This window comes from Molossus molossus, unplaced genomic scaffold (genome assembly GCF_014108415.1).
Source record: "Molossus molossus isolate mMolMol1 unplaced genomic scaffold, mMolMol1.p scaffold_m16_p_5, whole genome shotgun sequence".
Taxonomy (NCBI): domain Eukaryota; kingdom Metazoa; phylum Chordata; class Mammalia; order Chiroptera; family Molossidae; genus Molossus; species Molossus molossus.
In genome coordinates this window covers 36,769,681-36,782,459 of record NW_023425388.1, presented here as the reverse complement: position 1 = coordinate 36,782,459, position 12,779 = coordinate 36,769,681, and the positions used below count along the sequence as shown (strand labels likewise).

Here is a 12,779-nt window from a genome sequence, read left to right as displayed (position 1 = left end):
ACTCCCTCACCCCCCTTCCTTTTGAGGTTTGTTAGTCTAACAACCAATTTGTACTTCTTAATTCCTTCACCTTTTTCACCCATTCCCCCAACCCTCATCCCATCTGGCAACCAACAAGATGTTCTCTGTATCTATGAGAATGTTTCTGTTCTGCTTGTTCATTTTGTTTGTAGATTCAACTGTCGATAGATGTGTATTTATTGCCATTTTATTGTTCATGCTTTTGTTGTTGTTCTGCTTTTTCTTCAAGAAGACCCTTCAACATTTCATATAATAATGGTTTGGTGGTGATGAACTCCTTTAGCTTTTTCTAGTCTGGGAAACTCTTTATATGTCCATCGATTCGAAATGATAGCTTTGCAGGATAGAGTAATCTTGGTTGTAGTTTCTTGCTTTTCATCACTTTGAATATTTCTTGCCACTTCTTTCTGGCCTGCAAAGTTTCTTTTGAGAAATCAGCTGACAGTCTTAGGGAAACGCCCTTGTATGTAACTGTTTTTCTCTGGCTGCTTTTAAGATTCTCTCTTTGTCTTGAACCTTTTGCATTTTGATGATGATGTGTCTTGGTGTGGGCCTCTTTGGGTTCATCTTGTTTGGGATTCTCTGTGCTTTCTGGACTTGAACATCTGTTTCCTTCACCAAGTTAGGGAAGTTTTTTGTCATTATTGTTTCAAATAGATTTTCAATTTCTTGTTCTCTCTCTTCTTCTGGCACCCCATGATGAGAATGTTGGTATACTTGAAGTTGTCCCAGAGGCTCCTTATCCTAGCCTCATTTTTTTTGGATTCTTTTTTATTTTTGCTGTTCTGATTGGGTGTTTTTTGCTTCCTTATATTCCAAATTGATGGTATGCTTCTTGGCTTTACCTACTCTACTATTGAATCTCTATAAATTATTCTTTATTTCAATTAGTGCCTCCTTCATTTCTGACTGGTCCTTTTTTATGCTCTTGAGGCCCTCACTAAATTAATTGAGGTTCTCACTAAGTTCATTGAGCGTCCTTATAAGCAGTGTTTTGAACGCTGCATCTGTTAGATTGCTTATCTCCATTTCATTTAGTTCTTTTCCTGGAGTTGTGTTTTGTTCTTTCATTTGGGACATGTTTCTTCGTCTCTTCATTTTGACTGCCTCCCTGTGATTGTTTCTATGTATTAGGTAGAGTTGCTATGTCTCTTGGACTTCATAGGGTGGCCTGTAGGGTCCAGTGGTGCAGCCCCCCTGGTCTCCCAGCTGGGCCCTCGAGGTGCACCCGTAGTGTGGACTGTATACCCTTATGTTGTATTTGAGTTTGATTGCTGTTGGTGCGTCAATGGGAGGGATTTACTCAGGCTTATCAGCTGCAAGGACTGGCTGTGGCCACTATTCACCAACCTCTAGCTACCTTGGATAATCAGCTGTGCAGGGGCCCACTACACAGAGCAAGACTTACTTCAACAATGGACTGGTACCCACTGAGTCCATTCCTTGAGTGTGTCACTTGTGGAGGTGGTTGGGTGGTGGGTGCTTCACAGTGTTCTGAAGCTGTCCACTGGGTGTGCTGGCTCTGGGGCCAAGTCAGCCACTGCCTGAGTTCTACCGGGGGCTACCAGGCATAAACTACAAAGCAATCTGCAGATGGTTGCTTCTTGTGCTGGGCTTGGAGGTGCCCAGGGAAAGCCAAGTTGTGAACCAAAGCTGGCTGCTTCTAGTGCCAGGCCTGGGGCCACTTAATGAGAGGTATGGGGCTCACTGAGACCAGATGCTGCTTGTTTGAGAGAATTTAGGAAAATTTGAAGCAGGATCTAAGACAGGCCATTCCTATGATAAAGCAACTGGTAACAGCTTGGGTGGTTCTGAAAGCTGGGTTGGGCAGAAACTCAGGGAATCACCAGGGTGGGGCAAATAGTGTGAGCCAGGTTGCTGGAGTCCCAGATATGGCTGCCATCTGCCGGCCTTGTGGAGGAAGGGCTCACCAAAGGAACAAAGGCCCCTGACAGCACGTCTGTCCAGGAGAAAGCTGCCTCTCCAGCCCTTGCCCCAATGCCAAACAACTCAGTTCTTCACCATATGTCTCTGGTGCCTTTCGAGTTGCCTCCCCCATGCTGGAGTTCCAAGGGAGCAAGTCCAAGTAAGTCCCTGTGCAAGCCCTTTAAGAGGAGCTGCCTGGGGCTCCTGCAGCCTCAGCCTCCCTCAGCCTCAGTTCCTGCTGGTTTTTCCAGCCAGAAGTGAGGGGACTTCTCTTCCTGGCACTGGAACCCTGAGATGGTGGCCTGGTGTGGGACAGGGACCCCTCACTCCTCAGGGAGGAACTTCCCAGCCGAGGTGTCCTGATTTTTATCCGCCACGTGGGTGTAGAACCAGCCCATCCTCACCTTCGCTCCTCCTACCAGTCTTGGTGTGGTGGCTCCTTTAATTCCGTAGTTGTAGGACTTCCATTCAACTCAATTGGTTATAAATGATGGTTGTTCTGTAGTTTAGTTGTAATTTTGATGTGGTTGTGGGAGGATGCTATACCATGTTTACCTACATATCATCTTGACTGGAAGTCAGAAAATAGGCTTCTAAAGGCCTGGAGACCTCACCTGTCTTGTACCAGCTGTATCCTCAGTTCTTAGAACTGCCTGCCTCATTTATATTGATCAGTGATTTATTTTTACTGAACAATGAACGGATGAGTGGATGGATGAATTATTGGCTAATAGTGCTGAAGCTGGGCCAGAGATTAAGATCCTCACATAAGTGGGTCATTTCTACCCCTCAGCCTTCTGGGGGTACCTGATCAAGGAATTCACCCACACAATACCTGGATGGGCACTGGTGTGCAGGGATAGTGTGTGCACCTCACCTTCCAGTCCAACCGCCCAGGTACCTGGTGTCACATTCCTGGAAGAGAGGGAGATGCTTCATGAAACAGTCTGTCAGTGACAACTGATGGGACCAGAGATCAGGAGGCTCCAAGGGGCAGAGCAGTGACTGCTGGAGCCAGGCAGAAGGACGGCCAGGATAAGACAACATGGCATCAAGTGGGCAGTGACAGGAACAGCAAGTATGGCGGACGGGAGACAGCTGCATAGCAAGGAAGGGTGGGTGGTCCTGGAGCATGGATGAGGGGCTGGGAGCAGGTTAGAGTCCCAGACGGACCACTGTGGCTGCTAGGGAGCAGTTTGAGCTGTCATTGGGACTTCCTGAAAACAAAAAGGAGGGATTTGGAGGTTGGGCTCAGGTCATTTTGAGGTTGAGTCTGCATCACACCATTTTGTTCCTCTCTATCGACACTATTATTGTATTTAGTCCTATAATGAAGAATGGGATAGAAGAGGGCTCCAGAGTCAGGCAGGAAGCCTTTGGTAGTGGGGCTGGGTGTCGTGACCGAGTCTAGTCTGGCTTCTGATGTGGATGCTGTAGTTTTGAGAGTCAAGACTTTTTATCAGGAGGGCGGTGATCTCCTATTGCTTCGAGGAGAGGGTGCCTTAGAAACAACAAACCCTTCAATGTGGGACACGTCATAGGCCAGCTGTCTTCCATCTGAACACCCAAAGTCTTAAAAGTGATTATGTGTTTTTTCCCAAAAAGACAGGAAAGTTAACTATTTTAGAGTAAGAAATCCAGCCCTTTGAATCTCCTAGCTCTGCAGAGTGGTGGCTTGGGGCAACCTCAGTTTAATCCAAGTCACATTCAGGATGTTTGCCTTTGCTGGCAGCAACCCTGGAGGAATCATCTCTGCCTCACAAAAACCAGTTTCCTGGTATGAAGGAGGCTAATGCAGGCCAACTAGGCTCAGAGTCCCGCAGCTGGGAGGCTCTTCGAACATGTCTGCTGTGTTCTCGGAGAAGTCTCACAACTGATGTTCTCATACTGAGTTGAGCGGCAGGGCCTGTGGGTGATCAATCGTTTCTTTATTAATTGGGCACTTCCTATGTGCTGAGTAGTGTGCTAGATGCTTTGGAGTAGAAAAAGCACTGGACTGGGAGGTGGGGGACCTGGGTTCTATCCCTCTGCCTCCACCATTAGCTGCAGCACCACCTTGGCAATGCCCTTGAACCTATCTGTGCAAATGTTTCTTCATCTGTAAAATGAGAGGGGTGGACTCTGTACGTTTAAAATCTCCTCCAGTTCTAAAATTCTAGATTCTAAGAAGTAAAAAATATCATAATTAGATTTTTTTATTCCTCACCTGAGGATACTTTTCTATTTATCATCAAATAGAGTGGGAGAGAGGGAGGGAGGGAGGGAGGGAGGGAGGGAGGGAGGGAGGGAGAGAGAGAGAGACACGCAAAGAGAAACATCGATGTGATAGAGCCACATCGACTGGTTGCCTCCTGCATGACCCAGCCAGAGCCGGGGACGAACCGCAACCGAGGTACGTGCCCTTGACCGGAATTGATCCTTCAACACATTGGTCTGTGGGCCGACACTCTTACTGCTGAACCAAACCAGCCAGGGCATAACTAGATTTTTAAAAAATTGAAAATCATGTATTTGAAGTTATACTATAAAAAGAACTTCCAAATCATGAGGCTTAATTAATAAAATGTTCTATTCAGAAAAGACTTGCCACAGGAGTTAGGGTTTGTGTCATTCTAGGACCCCTGTCCCCATGGCTATCCTGCCCTTACCTTGGAAATTGTATTTCATGGATGATTCAGTCTTAGATCTCTGGATTCATTTCTAAAAAGCAAAAATCAATTGAAATTGCATTAAATAAGAAAGCAAAATACTTTGGCACATGACACTGAGACATTGAAGACTTGGCTGGGTTGGCCATAGTTTGATCCAGGAATTCAATGATGCCCCCAATGCTGGGCTTCTCTCCATCTCTCCTGTCTGCTCCTCTCCATGTTGACTTCGTTCTCAGGCTCCACATGGTGGTGAGACAGCTGCCAGGAGCTCCAGGCCCCCACCCCCATCTGGACTGAAGGCTGCCACTCAGGTCCTGGAATTCACTCTGATTAAATTAAGTTGGGAATGACTTAAAATAAGACAGCATCCATACCCAGTCTCCGTGGAGTTTGTAAAAACCTTTCCTTCCACTCTACCTACCTCAATTGATATGAATTGAAAACATCACCAAATATACTGCAAAAGCTTGATTGACAAAGACTCCCACCCCCAGGGTTACCAAGTTATATTAAGTTCTTAGGGAAAGTAGCCAAGGACTTAATATTTCCAGTCCAGCCCTGGCCAGTTTGGCTCAGCGGTTAGAGCGTCGGCCTGCGGTCCCGAGAGACCCGGGTTCGGTTCCCGCTAAGGGCACGTACCTCAGTTGCAGTTTGTCCCCAGCCCTGGTTGGGTTGTGTGGGTGGCAGCCACTCGATGTGTCCCTTTCACGTCGATGTTTCTCTCTCTCTCTCTCCCTTCCTCCCTCCCACTCTATCTGAATAAAATATCCAAAAATGTCCTCGGGTGAGGATAAAAAAAAAACACACACAACAACAACCACCAAAATATTTCCAGTCCAAGCCCTTGATTGTTTTAGCAAGGATGAATGTCCCTGGAAGTTTCCACCTTGTTGGAGGCGGGTGATTAGAGGACCTGGGAGTGATGTGTGCCTTTTAACCTAGCAAGGCCTTGATTGTTTGTACCTCTTGGCTTTGGCTCCCCTGGAAGCAGGGCCTGAGATAAGGATTTGGTACATGTTGTTTATCAGGCAGCGATCTCAGGAAACAGCAACTGGGGAGTAGGAAGTGAAACAAGGAAGATGTTAAAGGTTGAACTGTGCCCTCACCACCAGATTCATATGTTGAACTCCTAACTCCCGGTACCTCAAAATGTATCTTTATTTGGGAATAGGATATTGCACATGTAATTAGTTAAGTTAGAATGAGGTTATATGGGGTAGGGTGGACTCTAACCCAATACAACTGATGTCTTTATCGAAAGGGGAAATTTGGACACAGACATGCACACGGGTTGAACACCATGTGAACATGAAGGCAGAGATCTGAGTGGGTATTTCTATCAAAGATTTCAAATGAACCACCAGAACTGACATCTTGACCTTGGACTTTTAGCCTCCAGAATTATGAGACAACAAATCTCTGTCATTTAAGCCACTAATACAGAAGGGAGGGTGCCAATAAAGCATGTGTATGAAGCAAGTTACCAGTGTGACCAAATGGATCTTAACCCCAAATGGAGAACTCTGCAGACAGTGTAGCATTGTGCACCTCAAAATTACCCTGTCTGATACAACTCAGCAATAAAAAGACACCCACGTTAAAAATGGATAAGGATAGATATTTCTCCAAAGAATATATGCAAAAGATAAGTACAAGAAAAGATGTTTAACATCTGTCTCAATCTGTTTGAGCTGCTGTAACATAGACTGGGTGGCTTCAACAACAAACAATTATTTTTTGCAGTTCTAGAGGCAGGAAGACCAAAATCACAGTGCCAGCATGGTCAGGTTCTTGGAGAAGACCCTCTTCCTGGTTTACAGATGGCTGCCTTCTCATTGGAGGAAAGAGAGAGAGAGAGAAGGTTACTCTCTCTTCTAAACAGGACATTAACCCCACCGTGGGCTCCATCCTCATGGCCTAAATAACTCCTAAAATCTCACCTGCAAATACCATGACATTAGGGTTTCAACATACGGATTTGGGGGAATCACAGACATTCAGTCCATAGCAACATCATTAATCATTAGGGAAATGCAAATCAAAACCACAGTGAGATACCACTTCACCCCCACGGGGATGGCTAATAATAAAAAAGATGCACAGTAAAAGATGCATAGAGACGATGTGGTGAGTTGGAATCCACATTTATTGCTACGTGAAGAAGTTAATTCATTGTTAAAGTCTGAGTGTTCTGAGACTTACTGGAGAAGCTGGAGAATCAGGCTCCAACCGTGGGCTGGAGCAGGGCAAGCCACGCGGTCAGAGCCCAAGCCCGAGTCACAGCACTTGTTTCCCAGGCGAGCACCTTCAGCAGTGCAAGCTTGAAATGGTTAAGCTCTCACGCAGCAATTCCTAGACGGAGGCAGGATTAGGCAGGATTTTGAGCCCAGGGCTGCCTGAATCCAAAGTCCACACCCTTTCGCCTACAAGTGTGCAATTTCTTTGTAAGTAAAATGGATACACGATGGCAGAAAGGTAACCATGAATGATGATGCCACCAGGAACTTGGATGGTGTCCCTACGTGTCAGATACAGTTTCAGTGGTATTATTATTAAATGCAGCAATACTCTACACTCATTACTGTGTCTCAAACAACTAATGGCTGAGGTTGCCAAGCAATTACATTTGCCAAGCACAACTGGTGCACGGTGAGCAGGTTAATGATTTACATGCCTGAGACTCCTCAAAGCTTCAGCCCCTCCTCTGTTTGGTATAAACCTCCAGAATGAGGTATTCTGGTCTCATTCTGTCTGCTTCTGTTTCTATAGCCCTTCTTTCATCTTTTCAAAAACATTTAAAAAAAATTTTTTTTATTGATTTTTTTAGAGAGAAAAACATTGATGTGTGAGAGCTATGTCGATTGGCACGCCCCCTACCCAGGATCGAGGCCACAACCCTGGGCATGTGCCCTGACCGGGAATTGAACCAGGATCTCTCAGTCTATGGGATGATGCTCAATCCACTGGGCCACACCGGCCAGCCGAGCTTTTCAAAACCACGCAGCTGTCACAAAACTGTCCTTATTTCCAGTCACCAGTTAAAGGCCTTTCAATTCAGAGCTGCTCTGGCCCAGCAGCTCTTACACTTTTCGGTCTCAGGACTCCTTAAAGAGTCTTAAAAAGTATGGAGGATGCCGAAAAGCTTCTGTGACTATGGATTCTTTCTATCAATATTCAGAAATAATTAAAATTTTAAAACAAAACAATTTAAAAGAGCTATTTATTAATTAATTTTAAAATAACAAATGAAAGTTGACGGGTGACTGTGCGTAACATGTTTTTATGAAAAATACATTTTGAAAACAAAAATGTGTCCTCAGAGTAGCATCGTTTTACACGTTTAACAAATATCTTGCTTAATAGAAGAAGCAAGATCCTCAGATCTGCCCCCGCATTTATTCTCTGGCCACGTCACACTGGAAAACAGCACTGTGCACTGTGAGGAAAGAAGCATAAAAAGGCAATCACACCTTAGCATGATTACGAAAACACTTTGCCGTGCAGGTGTCCTGGAAGGGGACACCGGAGGTCCCAGGCCGTGGGATGAGCGCTGCTGCATCTTTGCTGCACTTCATTCCTTTGGGTAGATCCCTAGTGCTGCTTGGCATTGATTTTTCCCTCCTGTGTGAATAACTTCCTGTTACAGTTCTTGCAATGTGGGTCTGTTGGAAATGAATTCTTTCAGCTTTCGTATGGTTGAAAAATATTTTGTTTTGGGTTTTGAAAGACATCGGGGTGGTAGAAGTCTAGGTTGACAGTGTTTTATTTCAGTATTTAAAGGTGTGGCTCCAGTGTGTTCTCACTTGTATTTTTTTTAATTGGGAGATAATTGACATATGTGAACCCTAAGAAAGAAGACACCTACTAAGAAGGACTCCTGGTGACTGAATTTAAAAAAACAAAAACAGAGCCTAGCAGCCATTTTTGCATAAACTGCACTTCAGGGAACTGCCTGCCTGCACTGTGCTTCTGCCATCTGAGCAGCCCCTACAGAGAGGTTCTTGGAGTCCGATTTCCACCAACAGGACCGAGGCTTTCCTCATCCAACTGAAGCTGTGCCGCCGACCAGAATGGTTCTATTCTGACCAATCAGGACAGTGCTTTTTGGACTAATCAAACTTCCAGGATTTGGAGTCCTCATTTGCATGAGGGCAAACCAATCAGGGACCAGCGGTGGGGACTTTTGTCCATACAAGCCAGCTCCCCTCTGGCTCTGAGTGCATTTTCAGACCAGCGCACAGCAGAGCCGAGCAGCGCACAGCAGAGCCGAGCAGCGCACAGCAGAGCCGACCGGCGCACCGCAGAGCCGACCAGCAAAGAGCAGAGCCGACCGGCGCACTGCAGAGCCGACCGGCGCACCGCAGAGCCGACCGGCGCACCGCAGAGCCGACCGGCGCACCGCAGAGCCGACCGGCGCACCGCAGAGCCGACCAGCAAAGAGCAGAGCCGACCGGCGCACTGCAGAGCCGACCAGTGCACTGCAGAGCCGAGCAGCGCACAGCAGAGCGGAGCAGTGCACTGCAGAGCAGACCCGCAAGGAGCAGAGCCCAGCAGCACACTGCAGAGCAGACCCGCAAGGAGCAGAGCGGAGCTGTCCAGCTGGAGAGCCCCAGGGCTGCCTCTCAGCCACGATGTATCACCAATGAGCTGTTTTGCACTGAATAAAGTTTTCTTCTTTACTGCACCCCAAATTAGAGATTCCTGTAAACACTGAATTGGCACCAACTACCAATTGACACATACAATCTTATATTATCTTTAGGTGCCCAACATAATGACTCAATATTTGGGAGAGTATTTTTTAAAATTACGAAGAGAGCTGCCTTTTATCAGATACTTTTTTTCTGAATATATAGAAATGATGATGTGGTTTTTCTTTTTTTCCCTGTGAAAATAGTGAATTACATTGCTTTATTTTCAAATGACAAATCACCCTTGCATTTCTAGAATAACTCACCTTGCTTGTATGTGTATAACAATATATGTGGTTATTCTAGAAATGCAAAGGTCTGTCACTTTGAAAAATATATATACATACAAAATGCATAACTGGATTCGATTTGTTAATATTTTATTTAGGATTTTTGCATATACATTCATGGGAAAAATTAGTCTGTATTTTCCCTTTTCATGTTCTTGTCTGATTTTTATTTTAAGTTATGCTAGCCTCATAAAATTAGTTGGAAAATGTTTTTTCTTTTTCTATTTTCAGAAAGAATTTGTATAATACTGGTGCAAAAGTCCTCTTGTCTTTTTTGTTTGTTTGTTTATTTTGTTTCCTTAATCCTAACCTAAAAATATTTTTCCATTGATTTTTAGATAGAGTGGAAGGGGGCAGGGAGAGAAAAAAACATCGATGATAGAGAGACACATCGATTGGCTGCCTCCTGCAGGACCCTTTGGCTACCTCCTGAATGACCCCAACTGGGCCAGGATCGAAGCTGCAACCCAGGCAGATGCCCTTGATCAGGAATAGACCCTTCGACCCTTCAGTCCATGGGCCAAGGCTCTAATCACTGAGCCAAACTGGCCAGGGCAAAAGTCCCCTTAGTTTAAAAGGGGTTGCCTTACCCTGGTAGCAGGAGAGGGCACAGAATGCAGGCTTGGCTCATCTGATCATCTTCTGACCTAGACTGGTTCAAGTGATGGGAAAGTAGCCCAGGCCAGGCCGAGGAAGTACAAGCCAGAGACTCTTATGGGATATAGTAGAATATACACATTTTCTTTGGTACTGGAGAACTGGAGAGGAAAGTGTAACAAGATTGCCAGATACCGTTAATGATTGAAGCTAGGCGAAGAGACATGGGTTCATTACTCAACTTTTCCATATGTTTGAAAAATGTTCAATAAAGAAAAATGTAATACAAAAAAAACTGGTGTTATTTCATCCTTAAATATGTGAATTTCTATGAAGTCATCTAACCCTAGAGTTCTCTTTGTGGGAAAAAACTTTAATTGAATTAAAATTCTTTAAAAGACAGGCCACTATTCATATCTTTATTTTTTCTCATGTTCATTTTGATAAGTTGTGTTTTCCTAGAAATTTGTAATAAATAGACGTAATCTCCTGAGAGCGTGTACATCATGGGCCTCTGGTTGCTGGCCTTCTGCTTGGTCTGACTGAGGTTATATGACTGTATTCACTTTGTGATAATTCATGGGGCCATACACTTACGATTTGTGCACTTTTCTTTAACTATGTCACATTTTATTTAAAAATATTTGTTGTGCATGTGTGCATTTTAACATTAATTATCCAATTAAGCTGTTCTAGTAACAGGACAGTAAAAGGCAGCAGCATGCAGATCACACACAACATCAAAGCAAGCAAGCCACCTTCTCTAAATGCACAGTTCTTAGGCACTATGATCTGCAGGGGCACCTTACGTTGCTACAGGAGGGACTGAGTTTTATAGCAATCTGTTTGAAAAAAATTTCTATAATTACTTGTATCAAGAAAAAAAAAAGCCACCAGGAAGGAAATGGAATTGTTCTCAGCTGCATAAAACAATGTCTTGGGTTGCTTCCTCTTGGGTGGCAGGTGGGGTTGGGGTAAACAAAAGTGAGCATCCTGACGGATCTTATTTTAAGCAGGTTTAACTTAACTATGATAAACACAAGATCAATGGATATTGATTTGACATTTTCCCAGATGTGAAGGCTCTGGGCTGGTAGCCTCTCTCACAAACAGGAGCAAGGAGGTATGCATCCGTTCCCTTCCTCTCTACTCCAACCGTTGAATTTGTAAACTCCCGGAAGGCAATACCACCAGTTTTGGAAATCATCGTTGATGGTAAAAAGGACAAAGGAACCAGTGATGGCAGTTGTGAAATCCTTGCTTGTTGGGTAAGCGCTCTGTCATCTCGCCTCCCCAGTCTCTCCATGGTCTCTCTCAAAGCCCCACAGCACCAATGTTTTGTCTCGGTGGCACACAGGGTTCCACTTTGTAGCTGCCTTATTCCCGCCAGGCTGGGAGCCTTTGGGTGGCAGAGACTGTAGCTCCTGGGGCAGATGGATCTCCTGCTGTACCATGTTTTTTCTTGTGTGGGCTGAGGTGGCCGCTTGCTCCTTTCCTGGACTGTGAGCGGCTCAGGGGCAGGGGCCACTGATTCCTCATGTTTGTATTTTCATTGTTTGGCACATGGTAGAGACTCAGCAAGTGCTGGCTGAATGAAGAAAAGAAGGGATGGGGATCAAATCTCCCAGTTTCAAGATTCTTCAGATGACCTGCTTCCTGAGTGCTGCGGAAAACTGTAATTGCCTTTTGAAAAATCTATCTATAATCTATATTGTGAATCTAAATGGCATTCCTTTTGTCCTTACTGATCACCACATTCCTTTCGATATGTATCGGGTGGGGTGAAGAATGTGAGGTAGCAATGGGCCTGAAAACTTCAGCTTATTCCCAGGAGTTGGTTCCCCTGCTACAGGAAGTGATCTGTTTATAATTGTAGCTTGCATTGACGGAAACCTTAAAACAAACATTCCGTGCTCCCCTCCAATATTGTCAGTTATTAAGTCACTTTGGTTAAAGACAGAGGGAAGCACTAGACATCTTCAGAGTCCTTGCAATGTGCTGTTTTAGGAAATAAAATCTGCAATCCAGCCTCTGCAAAGAGACTAAGTCAGGGGTAGGACAGAAAGTGAGGGAAAAGGAAGTGTATAGGAATTTTCTTCTTTTATTAAAGATCAGTGAGAAAAAGTTATTGAGAATAAGAGTTTCACTTTCGTAAATCTTTCAGAGTATATGCAACTAAAGAATAGAGATGGAGACATGATGTCTTACTTCCTACAGCATCCAACAGCTCTTTAAGTTGTGAAGTGTGACGGGTGGATATGCGCTGTGTAAATGAAGACCAGTTTCCACCACTTACTGCTCTTTCCTCAGCTGTGGAAAAATTTGCTTGTCACAATCTTCACTGTGCCTTTGCAGTGCCAAGTGTCACAATCGTAAGAAGCTGAAGATGTATAGTTGAAGATATAGAAAAGTTAATCATAAAATCTTCCTCTTCTAACCCCACTTAGGTTGATTATCAAACATACTGTAATGTGAAATTTCTGTAACGCGCATTTGGCATATTCTTAGTCTACAGTTGACATCAATTTACATTTTGAAGCTTGAAGTTAATGAGCAGAAATACAATTTAATATAATAAGCTGGTCAATGATTTGTTCTTCTGG

General features: G+C 44.5%; 1 protein-coding gene across 2 annotated transcripts in view; it reads right to left on the bottom strand.

Moving 5' to 3' along the window:
- GPR160 (G protein-coupled receptor 160) overlaps positions 1–12,552 on the bottom strand; it is a 54,268-nt gene extending 41,716 nt beyond the window's left edge. The window contains exons 1-5 of one of the 2 annotated variants that reach the window (XM_036243591.1): positions 12,385–12,552; positions 6,801–6,950; positions 5,562–5,649; positions 4,596–4,647; positions 2,783–2,862 (exon numbers count right to left, since the gene is read on the bottom strand). The gene's annotated coding sequence lies outside the window, so the exon portion shown is untranslated. The remainder of the gene's footprint in view (positions 1–2,782; positions 2,863–4,595; positions 4,648–5,561; positions 5,650–6,800; positions 6,951–12,384) is intronic. The other variant, XM_036243589.1, reaches the window with a different exon arrangement.
- Between the last annotated feature and the right edge of the window lie 227 nt (positions 12,553–12,779).